The sequence below is a fragment of the Lonchura striata genome, chromosome 15 (genome assembly GCF_046129695.1).
Source record: "Lonchura striata isolate bLonStr1 chromosome 15, bLonStr1.mat, whole genome shotgun sequence".
NCBI lineage: Eukaryota > Metazoa > Chordata > Aves > Passeriformes > Estrildidae > Lonchura > Lonchura striata.
In genome coordinates this window covers 11,512,118-11,528,467 of record NC_134617.1, presented here as the reverse complement: position 1 = coordinate 11,528,467, position 16,350 = coordinate 11,512,118, and positions in this window count along the sequence as shown.

Genomic DNA, 16,350 nt, shown 5'->3' with positions numbered 1-16,350 from the left:
AGTTGGATGCATCAGGTCCGGGTCGGTGTCGGGTGCGGGAGCGCAGGCAGCGCTCACCTGCCCAGCACAGGTTATGGAGCCTTCAGCTCGAGGCGCCTTTCACAGCTCCAAGCCTTCTGCAGGGGTATCGGGCACTGCTGCCACGGGCACAGCGTGGTCAGCTGTCCTTGCTCTGGTTAATGTAAGGATAAAATGAAGTCCTTCGTCAACACTAGCTCTTCCTTATGAAGCACTACCAGCATCGGTGGGGTGAAGAAATTTTCCTAAGATCATATGCACCTAGTGGATTTGAAATACCATCTGCTTTCCCTCTTCTCTCAACGCCATCACTGAATCAGTTTCCTTTCCTATGGTGCTGCTCCAAGGAAGATCAAAATCCATATATCTTGTCAGAGTAACATGAACTGATATCTTATATTGCACTTAAGCTATCTGTTGCAAGCTTTATCCAGATTTTTAAATGAAGTATTGCACATTGTGTACATCCTCATGAAATGCATGATCTGTTTGTAACAGCACAAGAAGGTTGTGATTTGACCCAAGAAACCAATGACATTCATAGCTAAGGCTGGCAATAACCTCCAAGGTGGCAGTCATTTTTAATAAGTGCCTGATAGAACAGTCCAAACACTGCAATGATTTCCCTAAGCACAAGGAAAACTGAAATTTTGTTTATCAAAGTCCTCTGGTGCACCAAGTTACTCAGTCATTATGATCAGCACTGAATAGCCACAGGTTATTTTAAAAGCTTGCAATGGACTTTGTGCTTAGTTTCTTGGCATTTCCAATGTAGTTCATCTCATTTTGATTCAAGGCTCTTAGCAATGCACAGAAAAGTAGGGAACAGAAAAACCTACCCACTTCCCAAGGAAATTATAAGTAGCAACTTTTCAAATCACTATTACATAGACATAGTCTTATTGGCTAGAGGGATTTTTTTTCAGATATGCAACGTTTTCACCTCCATTTGCTCTTAGCTAACACAATTTACTGCTTTTGTTCTTCCACTGAAGCAGGAGAGAGTTTTGCTTAAGCAACAAGTAAACTGAGGTAAACTCAGCTGAGTTTACATAAACAACAGAAGAGATTTTTATTGAAGTATGTGGACATTTTGTGGCTGTAAAACCACTGAGATTCCTTCCCCTGTCAATAAGGCATTAATCACATTCTTAGAATGACTTTATACTATTTTTTCTAGATGAATAATATATATTTACAAAAATAATTAAATTTTTAACATAACTTTGATAATTTCCTTTTGTCCTTCATTACTCATGAACAAAGAGGTTGTTAGTATATTTTCTCTTTGTTTGTCATAGGTAGCTGGACAGAAAGATGGGATGAAATGTGGGTGACTGAATGGACAGAGATTCATGTACCTCTGTGCACTAAACTCTGAGCAACTGGACAGCTGAAGCAGTTTCAGAGCCCATGAGACATAGCCTTGCATCCTATAGTTTTCTTGACTTTTTTTAATTAGTATCTAAACAATGTCAACTGGTTTTAGTTTACTAAAGTGTCAAGGGTTACACATGATGTTCTTTGCCTTTTTGCCTCCATGGATACAATTGCTGTGTGCCAAATGATTATATGTTTTCCTGAGTGAAAATATTGACCTAAAATTGGAAGTTGCTCATTCTCTCTCTAATTCGCATCTGCTCAGAAAGTAGGACAAAACTATTTTTCCTCCATGGCTGAGATTCCTGTCCATCAGTGCTCACATGTAACCCAGATTTTATCTTTTCCTTTCAAAAGCTGTTAGTTATCATGTCATTTCATAGTAAACACTAAAAATATTTGGATGTAATCAAACAAATAGGCTGTTTTATGAGTTGTGTTATCAAAACAACTGCTCAAAAAAAAAAAAAAAAAAAAGAAAATACAAACTGTTTTTACCAGCAAAAGTTCTGTTTTGAAGAAAAAAAGCTAAATGCTTTGCAATTCTTTTTCCCTTTCTCATCTGAATTCCACTGCTGTAATCCAAACACAACTAGGGGTAATGCATTTATTAAACAAGTCCATCTGTGGATTTCAGGCACCTATCTTAAGAGAATATCTCTGAAAATCTCAAGCTATATATAGGAATGTGCACAGTACCAGTGAGTCTTAGGGTCATATGATTTCATTCTTGAACAAATTGTTCAAACGAGAAAGGAAAGATGCCTTTGAACACACATCTCCAGGTAACTCAGTATTAGGTGATATGCATCTCTGCAGTGTTGCAGTCACATTTGGAAAAGGAAGATGTCAGGCAGATGTGTTCTTTTCAAGCCAGCTTTGTAACTCCATAAAGTTTTCAAAAAGAGTTTATGCCTTTCATGTTACATGGGAATGTAGAACTATATCCTCTATAAACAATATTATTAAATATAAACAGTCAGCCAAAGTGAGCCAGGCACAGCTCTGTGCAATGCTTTGAACCCTGATGTTACTGCAAGTCATTAGTAGCAGTGAAGTTAAAACAATTGAATCCTAATTTGGTAAAATATATTTATTAAATGATGGATTAAAATTGACATAGAGAAAGCTTTTCAGCATAGTTTGAACTATTTTTTGCTTTTAAATTTCTAGTAAGCACTTTTTGAAGTCTGGCCTATTCCTTTGGTATATATTCATATACATATATATGATATTTAAATAGGTCACCTGGAAAGAGTATATTTTCTCAGTCTTGTGGTTTTTATATTTTCTTTGTGTAGGCAAAATATACATATGTTTTATTTTAGTTTAGGAATACATAAAACAACTTAAATTCCACAGCAGAATGCTTTGACACAATGTGTCCTGAATAGCCAAGGGATTTGAATAAAGCAAATGAAACTCAGAGATTTACTGGCAAACAGCAGATCAAATGAAGAATTAAAACAGAAAGACCATCTGCTCCAAAGCTTTGAGCTCTGTTATTTACAAGTCCTGATCGTGTGATTAAATGGAAATATTTTGTAAAATATATTACTCCAATTTTATTTCTATTTTAATGTGTTTCAGTAATATATCAAAAGAACAGTTTTTAACCCATTTAGTAGACATTACAAAATCCAGTGGTTTAACCTTTTTTTCCCCTTCAATTTATAACTGCAGTAAAGAAAATAGGACATATACTTGTCACTTAGTGGTGGATTTTTGGTTTTTGTTTTTGTAAAAGGCAAGTGATGATATATAAAAAAGTTCCCTCTTTCTTTGCCTCTTTCATTTTAAAATAAGGTTTTATTCTTCATCTCTTTCCTCTTCAAAAATTAGTAGATAGAGAGAAAAAGAGTAGAAACTTTCAGGACAATGCAACTGAGAATTTTATGAAAACAAGTTGCACTCTTTGCAAAGAGTCAGTCTCTGTTACAATGTCTGTTAAAGACATATGACTGTTCTTTATAGAACTGTGTTGAAAATTGGAAGTAGCACTTCTTTGAACGCATTATTTATTAAAAATTGAATAAAGAGATAAAATAGCTGATGGCCAGAAACTTAGAGATGATTGTCTCTTGAGTCTTAAAGTCTTTGAGTACAGTATTTCAAACACAAAACCCATTTACTGACAAGTTTCTCAGATTTTCTAATCCTCAGAGGCAACAATTAATTATGCCTTGCCATGCTGTTGCCAAACATCACCAAAAGGTTTAGTCGGTAAAGCCAAAAGTGGAGGATTCTTTCCTAAATAATAATAGGATTTCTTGTTTGATGTCAGTAAGGAAGAACGGAAAATTAATCTATTTTCTAAAAAACCCATTGTGAAATTTACAAAAAAACATGAAAAAGAACAAAGGTCACAACTTTTGGGGATTACCAGGAGACTTGTAAATCCAGTGGTGATCATGGATGAGAACTTTGTCAGGAGGCTTTTCCTCCAAGAGTGGATTTGTCTGCAGTGGAACACCAGCACCATGTGGGGTTATCTCCTACCCTTCTCTGCTGCTGCTGAGCTGAAGTCTGGACAAGGGATCTGCAGTGCCCTGGAGCTTCCATAGCACAAGGTCGCCTGTCCTCAAGCAGCAGGGCAGCCCCCCCACAGAAAGCAAGGGGTGGACTCCTGGCATCGTGGTGTGTCAATCATTTACACCTCAAAAATAAGTAAATAATTTAGTGGCTTACTGTCCTTCATGCTCTGCAGATGGAAGAAAAGATTTCTTTAGGACTCAGAATGATGACTTTGCAGTTTGATATACCTAATGACAGTTCATGTTCCTGTGGACCAATGAATTCACCTGTGTTTTCATAGTTTCTTAAGTAACAATCGTGATGATTTTTTTCCTAAAGTTGGATATGACAAAAATCTATGAAAGGAGAAGTTTTAGATTACTTAAAATTCTTGAATGCCTATACTTCTTTTCTTGAAAAAAATTAGCAAACCATACAATGTTTAGTGCATTAAGCCCTTGATACTGATTATTTGAGGATAAGGAAAATTAATGACTATGTAAGGAATGGAAATAAACTGAAATAAATATTTACAGAAATAAGAAACAATAAAATATATATTTAAAAATTAACAAAAATTCATTAAGAATTCATTAAAACTTCAGTTCACCTGTCCTTGCCTTGGATTGAACTAAGAGATGTAGAGTCAGAATATCTCAATCTATATTCAGATTGATGCTTAAAACATATTTAAATCCATCTCTTTTCAGCCAAACATTTCAGAATCCTCTTAAGGCCATGGGTCAAAAATATTCTTAAACTTAAACATGTTTAAGCTGAATTTTGCTGCTTTGCAAGCAAATACCCCGCAGACTTCTCAGGTGACCTTAGACACATTTGCATTCTCTCCCTCTCTCTGTGCCTTATCTAGACTGAGAAGAGTGCGGCTTGTGAAGTTCAGTTTGCCCAAATGCCTGTGGATTTCAGTGGGAGCAGTGCTAAGCTGGAACTTTCCTGCACATGTGAAGTCACAAAGTTTGTGAAACTGAGGTAAGGCACTGTCCTAGGTTACAATATTGGGGTGTATTCCATTACCACCTTGAGCTGCAATTCCTTTTTTTTTTTTTATTTCTTATTCATGACTCAGAAATAAGTCCCTCCAGGAGGACCTGTTCTTTTAGCCACCTGGCTGATAAGATCACAGCATCCTATTGTGAGATGCTCCGCCCAGAGGGCGGGGCCAAACAATGCCATCAAGAATATAAGCAGGGTTGTGCAGACAGCAGGCAGATCTGTCTTCCAAGAGGAACAGCTGAGACCTTCTCTACACTGGACCTCCAGAGGGAAACTCCATCAGTCCACAGGAGCACTGCTGGGACAGAACTGTATCTGCTATCACCGCCCCAGCCAGCAAGTGTCAGGTTGTATCTCTAACTCTGTCAGTGGTTCTTCTTTTGTACTATTGTATATATTTAAGTCTTTGTTCCCTTTTCCTAATAATTGCATTTCTTACTTAGAGCCTCTCACTAGTTTTGCTTTTCAAAGCAAGACAGGCACACGTTTCCTTCTCAGGCCCCAGTTAGGGGCACAGTGTTCAAGTCGCCCATTCCCCTGCTCCTGCACCTTCCTCACTTCCTAGAGATGGTGACAAGGACACTCCTAAGGTGCATTTGCCTTCCAGTTGGGAGCACCATATGCTTCCTGACTGCTGGTGTCACTGCATGGAGCTGTGCAACTCCTGCACAACTGCAGTGCCCTGTCAGAGCTCCCCTGCATGCACCGTGCTGCTCTAGAGGTCCAAGGCTGCTGTAGAGACAGCCACATGAATATTGCAGTGATATTCACATCTTCAAATTTAATTTTTGCATGACCTCCTTAGTGCTAAAAATCCAAGTGTAGTGAGCAATAGCAAATGGAGATGGGGAGTACACTGGGGCAATCATTAACAAAGGGGTGTAATTATATGATTTTTAGTTTAGCTTTTGCATTCATCTCTTTTATAGTCCTTGTCCAAAAGACAAATCTTCTTCATTTTCCTCCTATTTTAAAATTATTTATGTTTATCTTTATATCTACTGAAATTACATGGGCAAAACCTGTGTAATTTTCCCAGAACAGCTGTGCTGGGAAATTGAAGCTCCAGGTGTTAGTGGCAGGCATTTACAGGCAATAGAACAGAGTATGGGAGATGGAAGCCTTTTTTCTGCCCAGAGCGCCTTGTCTCTTCTCATTTGCCTTCTGAGATAGGTTTGTCCTGATTTATTTTCTGGTTTGTGTTGCCTTTTTTTTTTTTTTGCTGTTACAGATTAAATCATGATTTATATGTTTTTAATTTCCTTGCAGAGCCCCTGGTGTTAGGCAGAACTGAAATTTTGATGTTAGGTAGAGAGCTGCTTGATGAACTTCTAATTTTTTTTCTTGTTCATTGAACCATGCTGATTGAACTACAATTTCTATTCCCTCACTTTAACTAATAGAAAAATACATCACAATTGTTATATTTATATGGCAAGTTTTCCAACATCAAATCTGCATTTGCAATAGTTTGCATGGATGCTTATATTATACTAGGAAATTATTGTTTTCATCCTGAAAGAGACAAAATAATCACTGGGCTATAGAATCAAACCTACAAACAATTGAAAATCAATATTTTTTTGGACAGTTTTAATGAATGTAATATTAGTTGGAATTGATACTGTTTTATAATCTAATTCTGCCCTTTATTCTAAGGGAGAGCTCTACCAATACAATTTCTGAAGGTCTCTGATAATCCAAGTGATATTTTTTAATACAACCAAATAGTTTTTTACTGTTGAATAGTATTAAGAGTGTTGTAGGGGTAAGGATTAGCTGTAACCAGCTGAGTTCAGCTGGGTTATTACAGCTTGGTCTGGTCCCTGCCCATCACCCTACTCAAACAAACTGGGAACTGATGTAAGCAGGCAGGGCTGCTCAGGTAATATGGGAAATGAACCAGGTTCATATGAAGCCATATTCAGCATCCATAGTCTTTACTTGCTGCTTTCATAAAAACTCTTAATATTTACCAAGTCTTTGCTGCAGAGGTATTGGCGTGCATTTTTACCTCCTTTGTGATTCCATGTCGCAGTATTAATTTGGTTTTGGTTTTAGAACTTAAACTGTTGAAAAATTAGGAAATGTGTCTGCATAGAAATTGAGCCTCCTAGGTCAGTATTGAATCCCTAAAAAGTACTATTGAGCCTTTTGTGGTTTTTACTGCTGTCAAACAAGAGCAAAGCAATTGAATTTTGAGGAATACTTGGGTGAACAGTTACTGGGAGGGAAGCCACTTTTTCACTTGAGTTCTGCTGTGGGGAAAAGAGGTTTATATTTTTGAGAGTAACTTGCTGGCATGGCTATGGAGCCATCCTCTTGATTGCCATGGTCTGCTCTGAGCAAAGAGAATGAGACTGCACAGGCTTTGGACAAAACAATGTTGCTATTAGCAATACTTCAGAGACTGACAAAAAAATTATCATGACTTCCTCACTTTGTGGAAAGGTAGCCCCTGATTTAAATTTAAATTTAATTTTCAAAGTAAACCGCTTTTGCAGGTCATTAAAGGCAGGGTTCATCACGCCCATCTTCAGCTTTGACTAATTATATCCCTAAAAGCCTCATGTAGACACCATTTGTAATCGACAAAAAATGAGATGTACTCTCACAATACCAATAAACATTTAGCTAAAACATAGTTGCATAAATGTAATGAAAGTCTGTAAAGTCAGACCTATAAAATATTGCTTCTGTTTTGTAACAGCTTTGGTGGGTTGTGCTTTTCACACTTTTTAAATTTGTATCTCATAAATTGAGCATTTGAAGACAAATATGCAATTTAACAATATTTTGATACTGAGCAATGTGTGATGCCATGACAATACCCTCTGTTTTTTCAGGAAAGAACTCCAAACCATATTTTGGTATGTGATCTCTTGTTAAGAGTGGAAATACATTCCTCCTTGCAAACTAGAAGCAGTGTCATTCACTAACATATATAATTCAAACAGTAATTTGAGACACCTGAGTGTTGAAATTACTTAAGACTGAATCATACAACAGTTTGCATGTGACACTTGCCTTACCAAAATTCTGTGACAAAACCTTCAGCAATTCTGTGGTGGTGTCATGAATTTCTCTGATCAGCTGGGGATGCCAATGGCCCTGTGACTGCAAAGCTGCTGGAACCTCCTTTAGTATGCAGAGTGGTTTGCTTTAGTAACTAAAATATACCAAGGTGTGCTTTGCCTTGGATGCTGAAGGAAGAGACTAGAGGTCGTTTTCTGGAGACAGTGATACAAACTTAACAAATGGGACAGCAAAGCAGCATGTGCCTGTAAATAAAACTGACCAATGAACAGAAATGGAGTTACTCCAATCTCCTAATCTTGATCCTTGCCAACCAGAAAGGGCTCAGCCTTGGACTCCTCCTCTCCCCAGAAAGAAACAAAACAGAACAGAGAATCTAAGGAAGTCTCCTGAAGGCAAAAACTTCACTATCACAAAATATCTGCTGTAAAATATAAGTTCTATCAAAGTGGCAAATTTTGTTGTAATTTAGGAGAATCAGCCAAAAGGTGCTTAAGGAAATAATTCTTCCTATAATTTATATTTTTCTACCATTTTTTTCTTCAAAGAAGAGAACATTTACTCTTCACACTTTTACCCCCATGGTTTTTCTGTGAACTTTTAGTTGTTTCACCTTTTCATTGACGTTGAAATTAAGTAACATAGAAAAAAAGTATCAGTTGCCCAAGCAATTTAGGGATTTTCCCCTAGTTTTGAAACATGTGCTCATCAAGCATAATTATTTCTACTGTCTAAAGCTAAAACTCTTTTTCCATTAATATATTGCTGTAGAAATATACAGGGAGCAGGTAACAGATTGTAAGTCACATTTTTCCATTAGAGCTCAAAGGTTTTTATTTTCTAGGTAGCAGAGCAAGAATACACATATTTTAGAAGCTCTCACAATCTAAATGATGGAAAATAATTAAGATCTGAATATGCTTCAAAGATAGCCTTTTTTATCAATCCCGTATGTAAATGAGGTTTCATGTTAGTGTTTTGTTTGCATCTTGTGGTATGTTAAAGCAAATGTGGCTGTTCCTGTTCTCTGCAGTTTGGCTCACATTAGGGAGGAGTCTTGGAACATGAAAATTCAAATCACTGCAATTTGAACATAATCAGATGATGGTCTCCAGGTGTGTATCTGATATGGTCCAGTAGTAATGCATGTCAGCATACAGGGCCAGACTAGAAATAACCCTCTCAAAATTCATAAAGGTTGGGTGGTGATCCAGAGCATCAGCTGTTTTCTTTGGATATTTCTATTTACTGATCTATGGTACACATTAATGCAAAGTCAGCCTATGATATTTAGTTATTCATAATAAATTTTATCTTACATTAATTAATTTTACCTTTTGCCACGTGTTTGAGGCTGATGTTATAAATCTTAGACATGCCAATATCCATGTCCCCAACCCTCAGGATTGTTTCAGGGGGCAGATACGCATGTATCTGTTTATCGTTATGGCAGCCATGAGTTTTTCTGATTTATAGTGTTCCCTCCTTGATTTCAACATCCTATGGAGTTCTGCCTTTATCTTTTACTGTTTTGATGGGTTTTTTTCCCTTCTCATCTCTGCAATAGGCCTTGGCTGTGTAGAATAGCCAGTGTTTCCTGCACCATCAGATTTGCTTATTGTCCTGTAAAGGATTTTCAGTGGTGTCCTAGTACCAGTCCCATTTTTTCTTCCCTGCTGTATGCTGGCATTTTTATATGTATTATTAGGAGAAATGAGGTCAATCATGCAGAATAATTGAGTAAGTACAGATGAGCACTTTGGGCAAGACTCCTTTAATTCTTGGTTTTGATTTTTTAAAAATATCAAAAAGTACCTTTTACAAACTCAGACTGCCTGGAAAATTATTTAAACCAGCAAAGTGAAATACACAGAATGCTAGGCTCATCCTTTCCAGCAAGTCAAGGAATTTACAGTCATGTAGCCCATCCTGCACCTTCCCCCCATTTCCCTTGAGAGAGAGCTGGCAGTTCCCTCTGTCCCAGCAGGATTGTGGAGCCTCGTTTGGAGTGACTGGAAGGAGCCAGGATCCATATCTGCAGTCATTATCATTGTGTCAGTAGGTAACGAGGATCTGGGTAGATATGCAACAGCAGAATAAAGAACTTTAAATACAGCATCAACAGTATACAGTATTATCAGGAACAAGATGCAAAGCAATCTTTGAAAGCCAAGGAATTAACTAGCTTTTTCTCTATCAATATTTCTGCACCTAATTAAAAATGATTTGTGTGATTTAGAATGCCATTCTCCTGTGAGCTGTTCCACCATGTTCTAGTGAGGGTGGAGAAGTTTGGATTTCCTTATCTTTCATTGATCTTATTAGAAATATAAAGAAAATACTTTTGTTTTTTTAAACAATCCCCTCCCAACAGCTTCAGCACCTGAAAATAAATATCTCTTTAGAATTGGTCAACAAATGCTATGCAAGTATCCATTCTTAAGCCTGTTAGCAGTGACACTGAATTCACCAAGACTGCCTACTGCATATTCCTGTGCCTTTTAAAATAGAAGTTCAGCATTTTAAAAAGGTTTCTCAGATGTTCAGATTTTGCTTTGAAAGCCATCTCCCCTCCAATCCATTGACAGAACTTTATATCAATAATGAGATGGTTTCTCTTACTGCCTGTGCAATCACTAAAATGTCGACTACTGCAAGAAAAAAAAAAATGAAAACCATGAATTTCTATTTTAGTGTTTATAAAGAAAGGACTAGCCTTTTCAATACTCTGTGACTGAGCTTAAGTAAACAATTGAAACTGAGAAAAAGTACAAGATAGTTTACTCCTCAGCAAATTGATGTACAAAGTACTGTCAGTATAGGACGTATTCTCAAAAAACTCTGCTAGTGACATTGTTTGTTAGAATATTTCATTGAAATGTTTCTTGACCTCCACAAGATTTAATAGAACAATGCTGCAAACAGGGGATGCCTCACCAACTCATCATACATTTGAAACCTAATCAAAGCAAACATTTAGTGAAGAACAGTCTTGAATTGACACAAAGCTCAAGTAGGTATTTCCATGTGTAATATGGCAGGAGGGATTTTATGTATAAAATTTCTTTAACTGTATCTTTTAGACTATTTACTGTATGTGGGTGCACTTAGAGAAAAATATTTACTAGTACCAAGTCAGTGTAAAATAGCAAGTGCCAAAACCACAAGATTAGAAGCCTAGTTTTGAGATGTCTTTAGTGAAGAAACGTAGGTTATGTGGTTTCACAACTCTAAACCTCTTGCATTTCTTTAAGTTTTGGTTTATTCAAAATATACAAATTTAGAAAAAGTATGTAAACTAAATATAATTGCTGTTATATAGTGAACAGTACTGCTTTCAACAATGAAAGGAAAAAAAAATCTGTTTGGGAAAATATGAGCTAAAATTTGATTATAATTTAAAGTATTATCTACCCAAATAGATTTTCGCTGAGTTATAAAGAAAGGCAGTTTTTATAATTAAGGTGAATGGATGCATTTATTTCAGTATGCCTAGTTAATACCTTCAGAGCAACTTTGACAGAAAAGCTTTTTAAAGACCACTGCAATGAAGAATGGCTGACATTATGAGCAGCACAGAAGGGACCTCATTAGTTTTTTACAGGAGGAAGAAATTGGAAAGCTAAAGCTCTCAGAGGGCAAGAGTCAGCCAATGTAACAAGGAAATCCTTATCAGATTGTGTCTGTTCACCTCCTATATAGCAACCACTGCAGCTGAAATTCAAGTGAGAGGTGTCTGAAGGTACTGTAGAGAAATGTGAAATATGTTTGCGAGATGTACAATCCTCACAAAATTATCTATTGAAGAATTCAATGTAAAAATGCAAAGATGTAGACAGAGCCGTCCTGATAATGAGTAAGAAGGAAATACTTTTTGACTATAAGGTGTTCTTGTTTAATGGCAATGATGACATCATGGTAAGAATTAAGTATCAGTATCAGGTGCTGTTATGTCACTCATACAGCAGGAATAATTTGGAAGGCTCTTTTCTGCTGTAGTTTGGAAGCTGTGCTTTACAGTAGGAGTGAAACTATAAGGCAATAGCAAGGATTCAGAACTGAACAGGCATTTCAGGTAATTCTACTCAATTTCTATTCAAATTTAGCAAGATAAAAAAAGGAAACAAACCACCACAGAACAAAATTTATATTGAAGCTCTTTAAATTTGCTGGAAAATATGCTGGATTCTTCTATTATTGTAATCACATAAGGGTTTTTCCAGTGAAGTGATGGGACAGGCACTTCACAAAACTGCACAACAGGCAAGCTCCCTTCAACTTGTCTTAACACAGGTTTACTGCTGTGGAGGAAGAAATATCAAAGCAATGAAAACTATAATCTTTAAAAGATCCTGAGGGTGAATTGTCATCCTTTCTCTGACCTTCAAATATATGTATTCTCTACTCCTTGATAATTCTGTCAGACTATTGTAGTATAGAATAGTCCCATTCAAAAGGGCTGGTTTATGCCCTACCAGCACTGATAGAAACTTTTATTTTAGTTTTTCTTGCCTCACCACCGGGCAGCCTTGGTTCCAGCATGGCCTGTGCAGAAGCATTTGTATGTCAGCATGGGAGCAGGACTTTGTACCCCTGAGCTGGTCATGACAATTGCAAAAACAATCTGTGACACCTGAGAATGTCCATGCAGTGACATCTGTGTTTCAAGTGTGCAATTATGAGACATTAACTTGTAAAGTGAAGGAAATTTGGTGGTAAAAAGCATAGCAAGAAAAATAAAGACAAAAGTTGCATAAAAAAGAATCAGCAGAGATGTAGCACCACAGTAGGAGAAGAAAGATGTGAATGAAACACACTCCTGATGCAGCTACTGCTCCCTTGAAAATATGGGATTACACATGTGCTTCCAAATTAAGCTGAGAATAAATCTAGCCAGGAAAACACCTTATGGATCTTGCTGTAACAAAATGTGGAGAATTGAAAGTCAAAGCTATGAAACTGTCAAATTTGTATTTGAAAATATATTGCAGCACTATTAATGGGTCTGGTATTGAACTTTGCATCCATCATTTTTTTAAGCCAGAATGTTTGTTAAATTCCTCTACAGAAATTGCTCTTTAAAAGAGCATTAACATTATGTAATTTTAATACATGCATTATATGCTCAATTCCTAGTCTTAATCTCCCAGCACCATTCTTCAGCTACTAATACGTTTAGTCAAATTCTTATACAGGGCTAGAGATGTAGTGAGTGTATGCCATGGATGAATTATGGAAGCAATTTAATATTCTAAACATTTATTTATATTGTAACATTTTTCATCAACTCAGAATTTGCAGTTGTTTGCTTAGAATAGAAACTACTCACAAATCAGGAAGTAAATCAAGGTTTCTGAAATTCAGTGTCAGTATATGATAATTGATGTTTAGCCATTACAAAGGATCAAGACCTTATTCCTGGCCTGGTTTTGATGGTGTAACTATAGTTGCACTTATATCTTATGCCCTAGGTTATTAAGGATCTCTCTAAATCAAAGCTTGGGGAGCTCAGTAAGTTTGATTTATCTTGGATGCTCATTAGGCAGAAAATGGGTATGAACTTGCTCTTAATGAATGCAGTTATAAGTGTCATTCCTGCCTCGGCCTTTTATGTGCACTTCCAAAGCCTTGAGTTGGTATTCAGAGGAATTAATATATTGACTTGCTGGGGATATTGGCACTTGTCTTGCTGCCACTTCAAAGCCCCTTTCAAAACTCTTCAGAAGATTAGCACCAGGCATGAGCAGACAGATAACTAACCTTCCCAGGAAAGTGTGTGTGTCTTTTAGGAGCAGCTTTGCAAGTTTGGTGTGGTTTTTTTATTTTTATTTTTTTTTTTGTAAGACTATCAAGAAAACACATGTACTCAAAATATCCTAAATTTTAAACAACAAAAGGTCCAGCATTAAGTTAATCCTTACTTTTCCAAGCAAAATTATTATTCTGCATTTACACTTTACAAATGCAACTTTTGACCAAACACCTAATATAATAAATCAAAAAGGAAATACATGAGCTTATAAAACAAATTCTTTGTAGTCTACATTCATTCTTTTTAAAACAAGAAAAAAAAAATAAAATAATCTCTTCTTTTTATTCTTCCTATCAGTACTAGGACACCTGCTGACATTCATGTCCAGTCAATGAAGTCAGCAGGCAGAACAAAGCACAGGAACTGATGGAAAATGTGAAACTTTGTTTCTGTTTCTTTCCTTTGCATAATCACATATTTACACCAGCCAAACTTTTTTTTTTTTTTTGCCATGTTTTTTCATGTGACTGCTCTATTTCTCCTAAGTTCAAGGAAAAAGACTATCCACATACAACATGAGAGTATTAACAGTGAATACCAGTGTTTTGTGTGTCAAGACAAAACTAGTATGGATTGTCAGGCTAGTTCATGATGTTATTTTTTATCTTCTCAATGAAAACTTATATTATGAAGATAATATGGAGGAGATTTCAATAAGCAGGGAATAATATCAGCTTTCTTCCCTCGTTAAAATTTAAGGACCTCTCTTAGTGATAAATTCAGTTTGCTCTTCTAAGCTGGGCCTCTTTTGCCCTTGAGGTGTTTGTCTCGGTCCTTTTCTCAACTCATGAACATTTTGGTAACTTTTTTCCTCTCCTCTGCCCAGCTGTGGCAGGGAAGGGTGAGCAAGCAGCTTTGGTGGGTGCATGGGGTTGGGCCAGGGTCAAACCACAACATCTACAAACAGAATATATTCATAAATATGAGCGTTTCACTCTCTTAAAGGGTATTTTTCCACTTAATCTTGTAATGCTTCTGTGCTGTAAGAGATGTTTATGTAAAAATTCATCATTACATTTTAAGTTAACAAACAGAACAGGGCTTATAATCTATAATGATATGTGCAAGATTTTTTATTATGTTAATGGAACTTTAACAATAATGGAGAATCTTTGAGACATTTAAAGTTTTAAAGGTTTACTCAGTCGAAAATATGCATTTGCATTTTATTTCAGTTGTTATGTCTGACAGACATAAAAGGCTCTAACAGAGCCTAAATAAAGTAGCAATCTTGATAGTCTGTTTAAAGCATGACCATAGGCTACTTTTGGTATTCAGTTTACACAATTACATCCAGATCTGCTACAATTGCTACAGTATATTTAGCCAGTGTATACAAGTATTCTTCACTGGAAGGTCTAATACCACTTAAAAATTAGTCTTTTTTAAATATGAAAATCTTTTCCCAGCACTTTTGTTACCAATATCTTTTCCCCAAAATGGATTCAATTACATTACAGTGCCCTCACACATAGTCTTGGAGGACTTCATATTTTAAGCAGGTTAAAAATAAATCAGCCAAATCCTTCTGCCTTTGATATCAGTGAATAGTTTTCCTCTTGGTTTCCGTTGTGTTGGTGACCTAATTGGTTGGAAAGTTTTCAAGACTTGGAGTTGTTTTATCAACAGCATCTCTGAGATAGGGCTGGTAAGCCCCAGCACTGCTGGAGGCATCTGCTGCCAGAACACTTAGGAGATCTGGACCTTATCTTTAGGCATTGGGCTTTTTGTTTGTTTGTAGGGGATGGATTTTTTTTTAATATGAATTTTACCATATGCCCAGAAAACCCAGTTTCTCTGTGAATATGTCTAAGCAGGTCAGCAAAAGAAGAACCCTTACACTTGAGTGCTGAAGATTATTAAAATACAGTAAAGTGTGAACTAAGTATTTTCAGATTAATTCTCATACCAAAGTAATGCTATTCAAAATTAGTAAAAGTCCTGCAGATATTAATGCCGTTGGTCTAATCACACAATTAAAGATGCTGAAATGCATATGGGTTTTTCAGGATGAGATGCAAATGACATAATAAATAGATTGAAATTGGGCTGTCTATAATTAAACTAAAACAGAAGTCTTTAAGTGCTTCCCAATTTTAGTCAATGGCCAGGTAGAAGTGTTCAATTTGGGTTCAAAATACTTATTGCTTGATTCTCTGATTATAGAGTAGGATAATTAGAGACTGATGAATGATTTATTAGTTCTCTTAAAATACATACCATCACTTCCATTTTAGCTTCTACTTCTTTTCACTTGCTAAGTATAGATTTGAAGGTCTGAGTGCTTTGCTAGAGATTGTATTGTCTATATTTATAACGATTTAAAAAAGATACCAGCCAGTATTTTAACAGCTATTCTTCACTAAGCTTGTATTCTTTTCCCTGCCAGTCTCATTCCTATTCTGTGCTCAGCATAATCAAGTCTGAGCACCTGTGAGTGGTGAAGGAGCAAACACCTCCAGTGCCTGGGTGTTTCCATCTGCCCCTGCTGAACTCCAGCCCTGCTGGTCCTGCAGAGGGGCAAAGCCTTGCTCTGCTCCCGAGCTTCTTGGTGGCTGGGCTGGATTCAGCTGGGA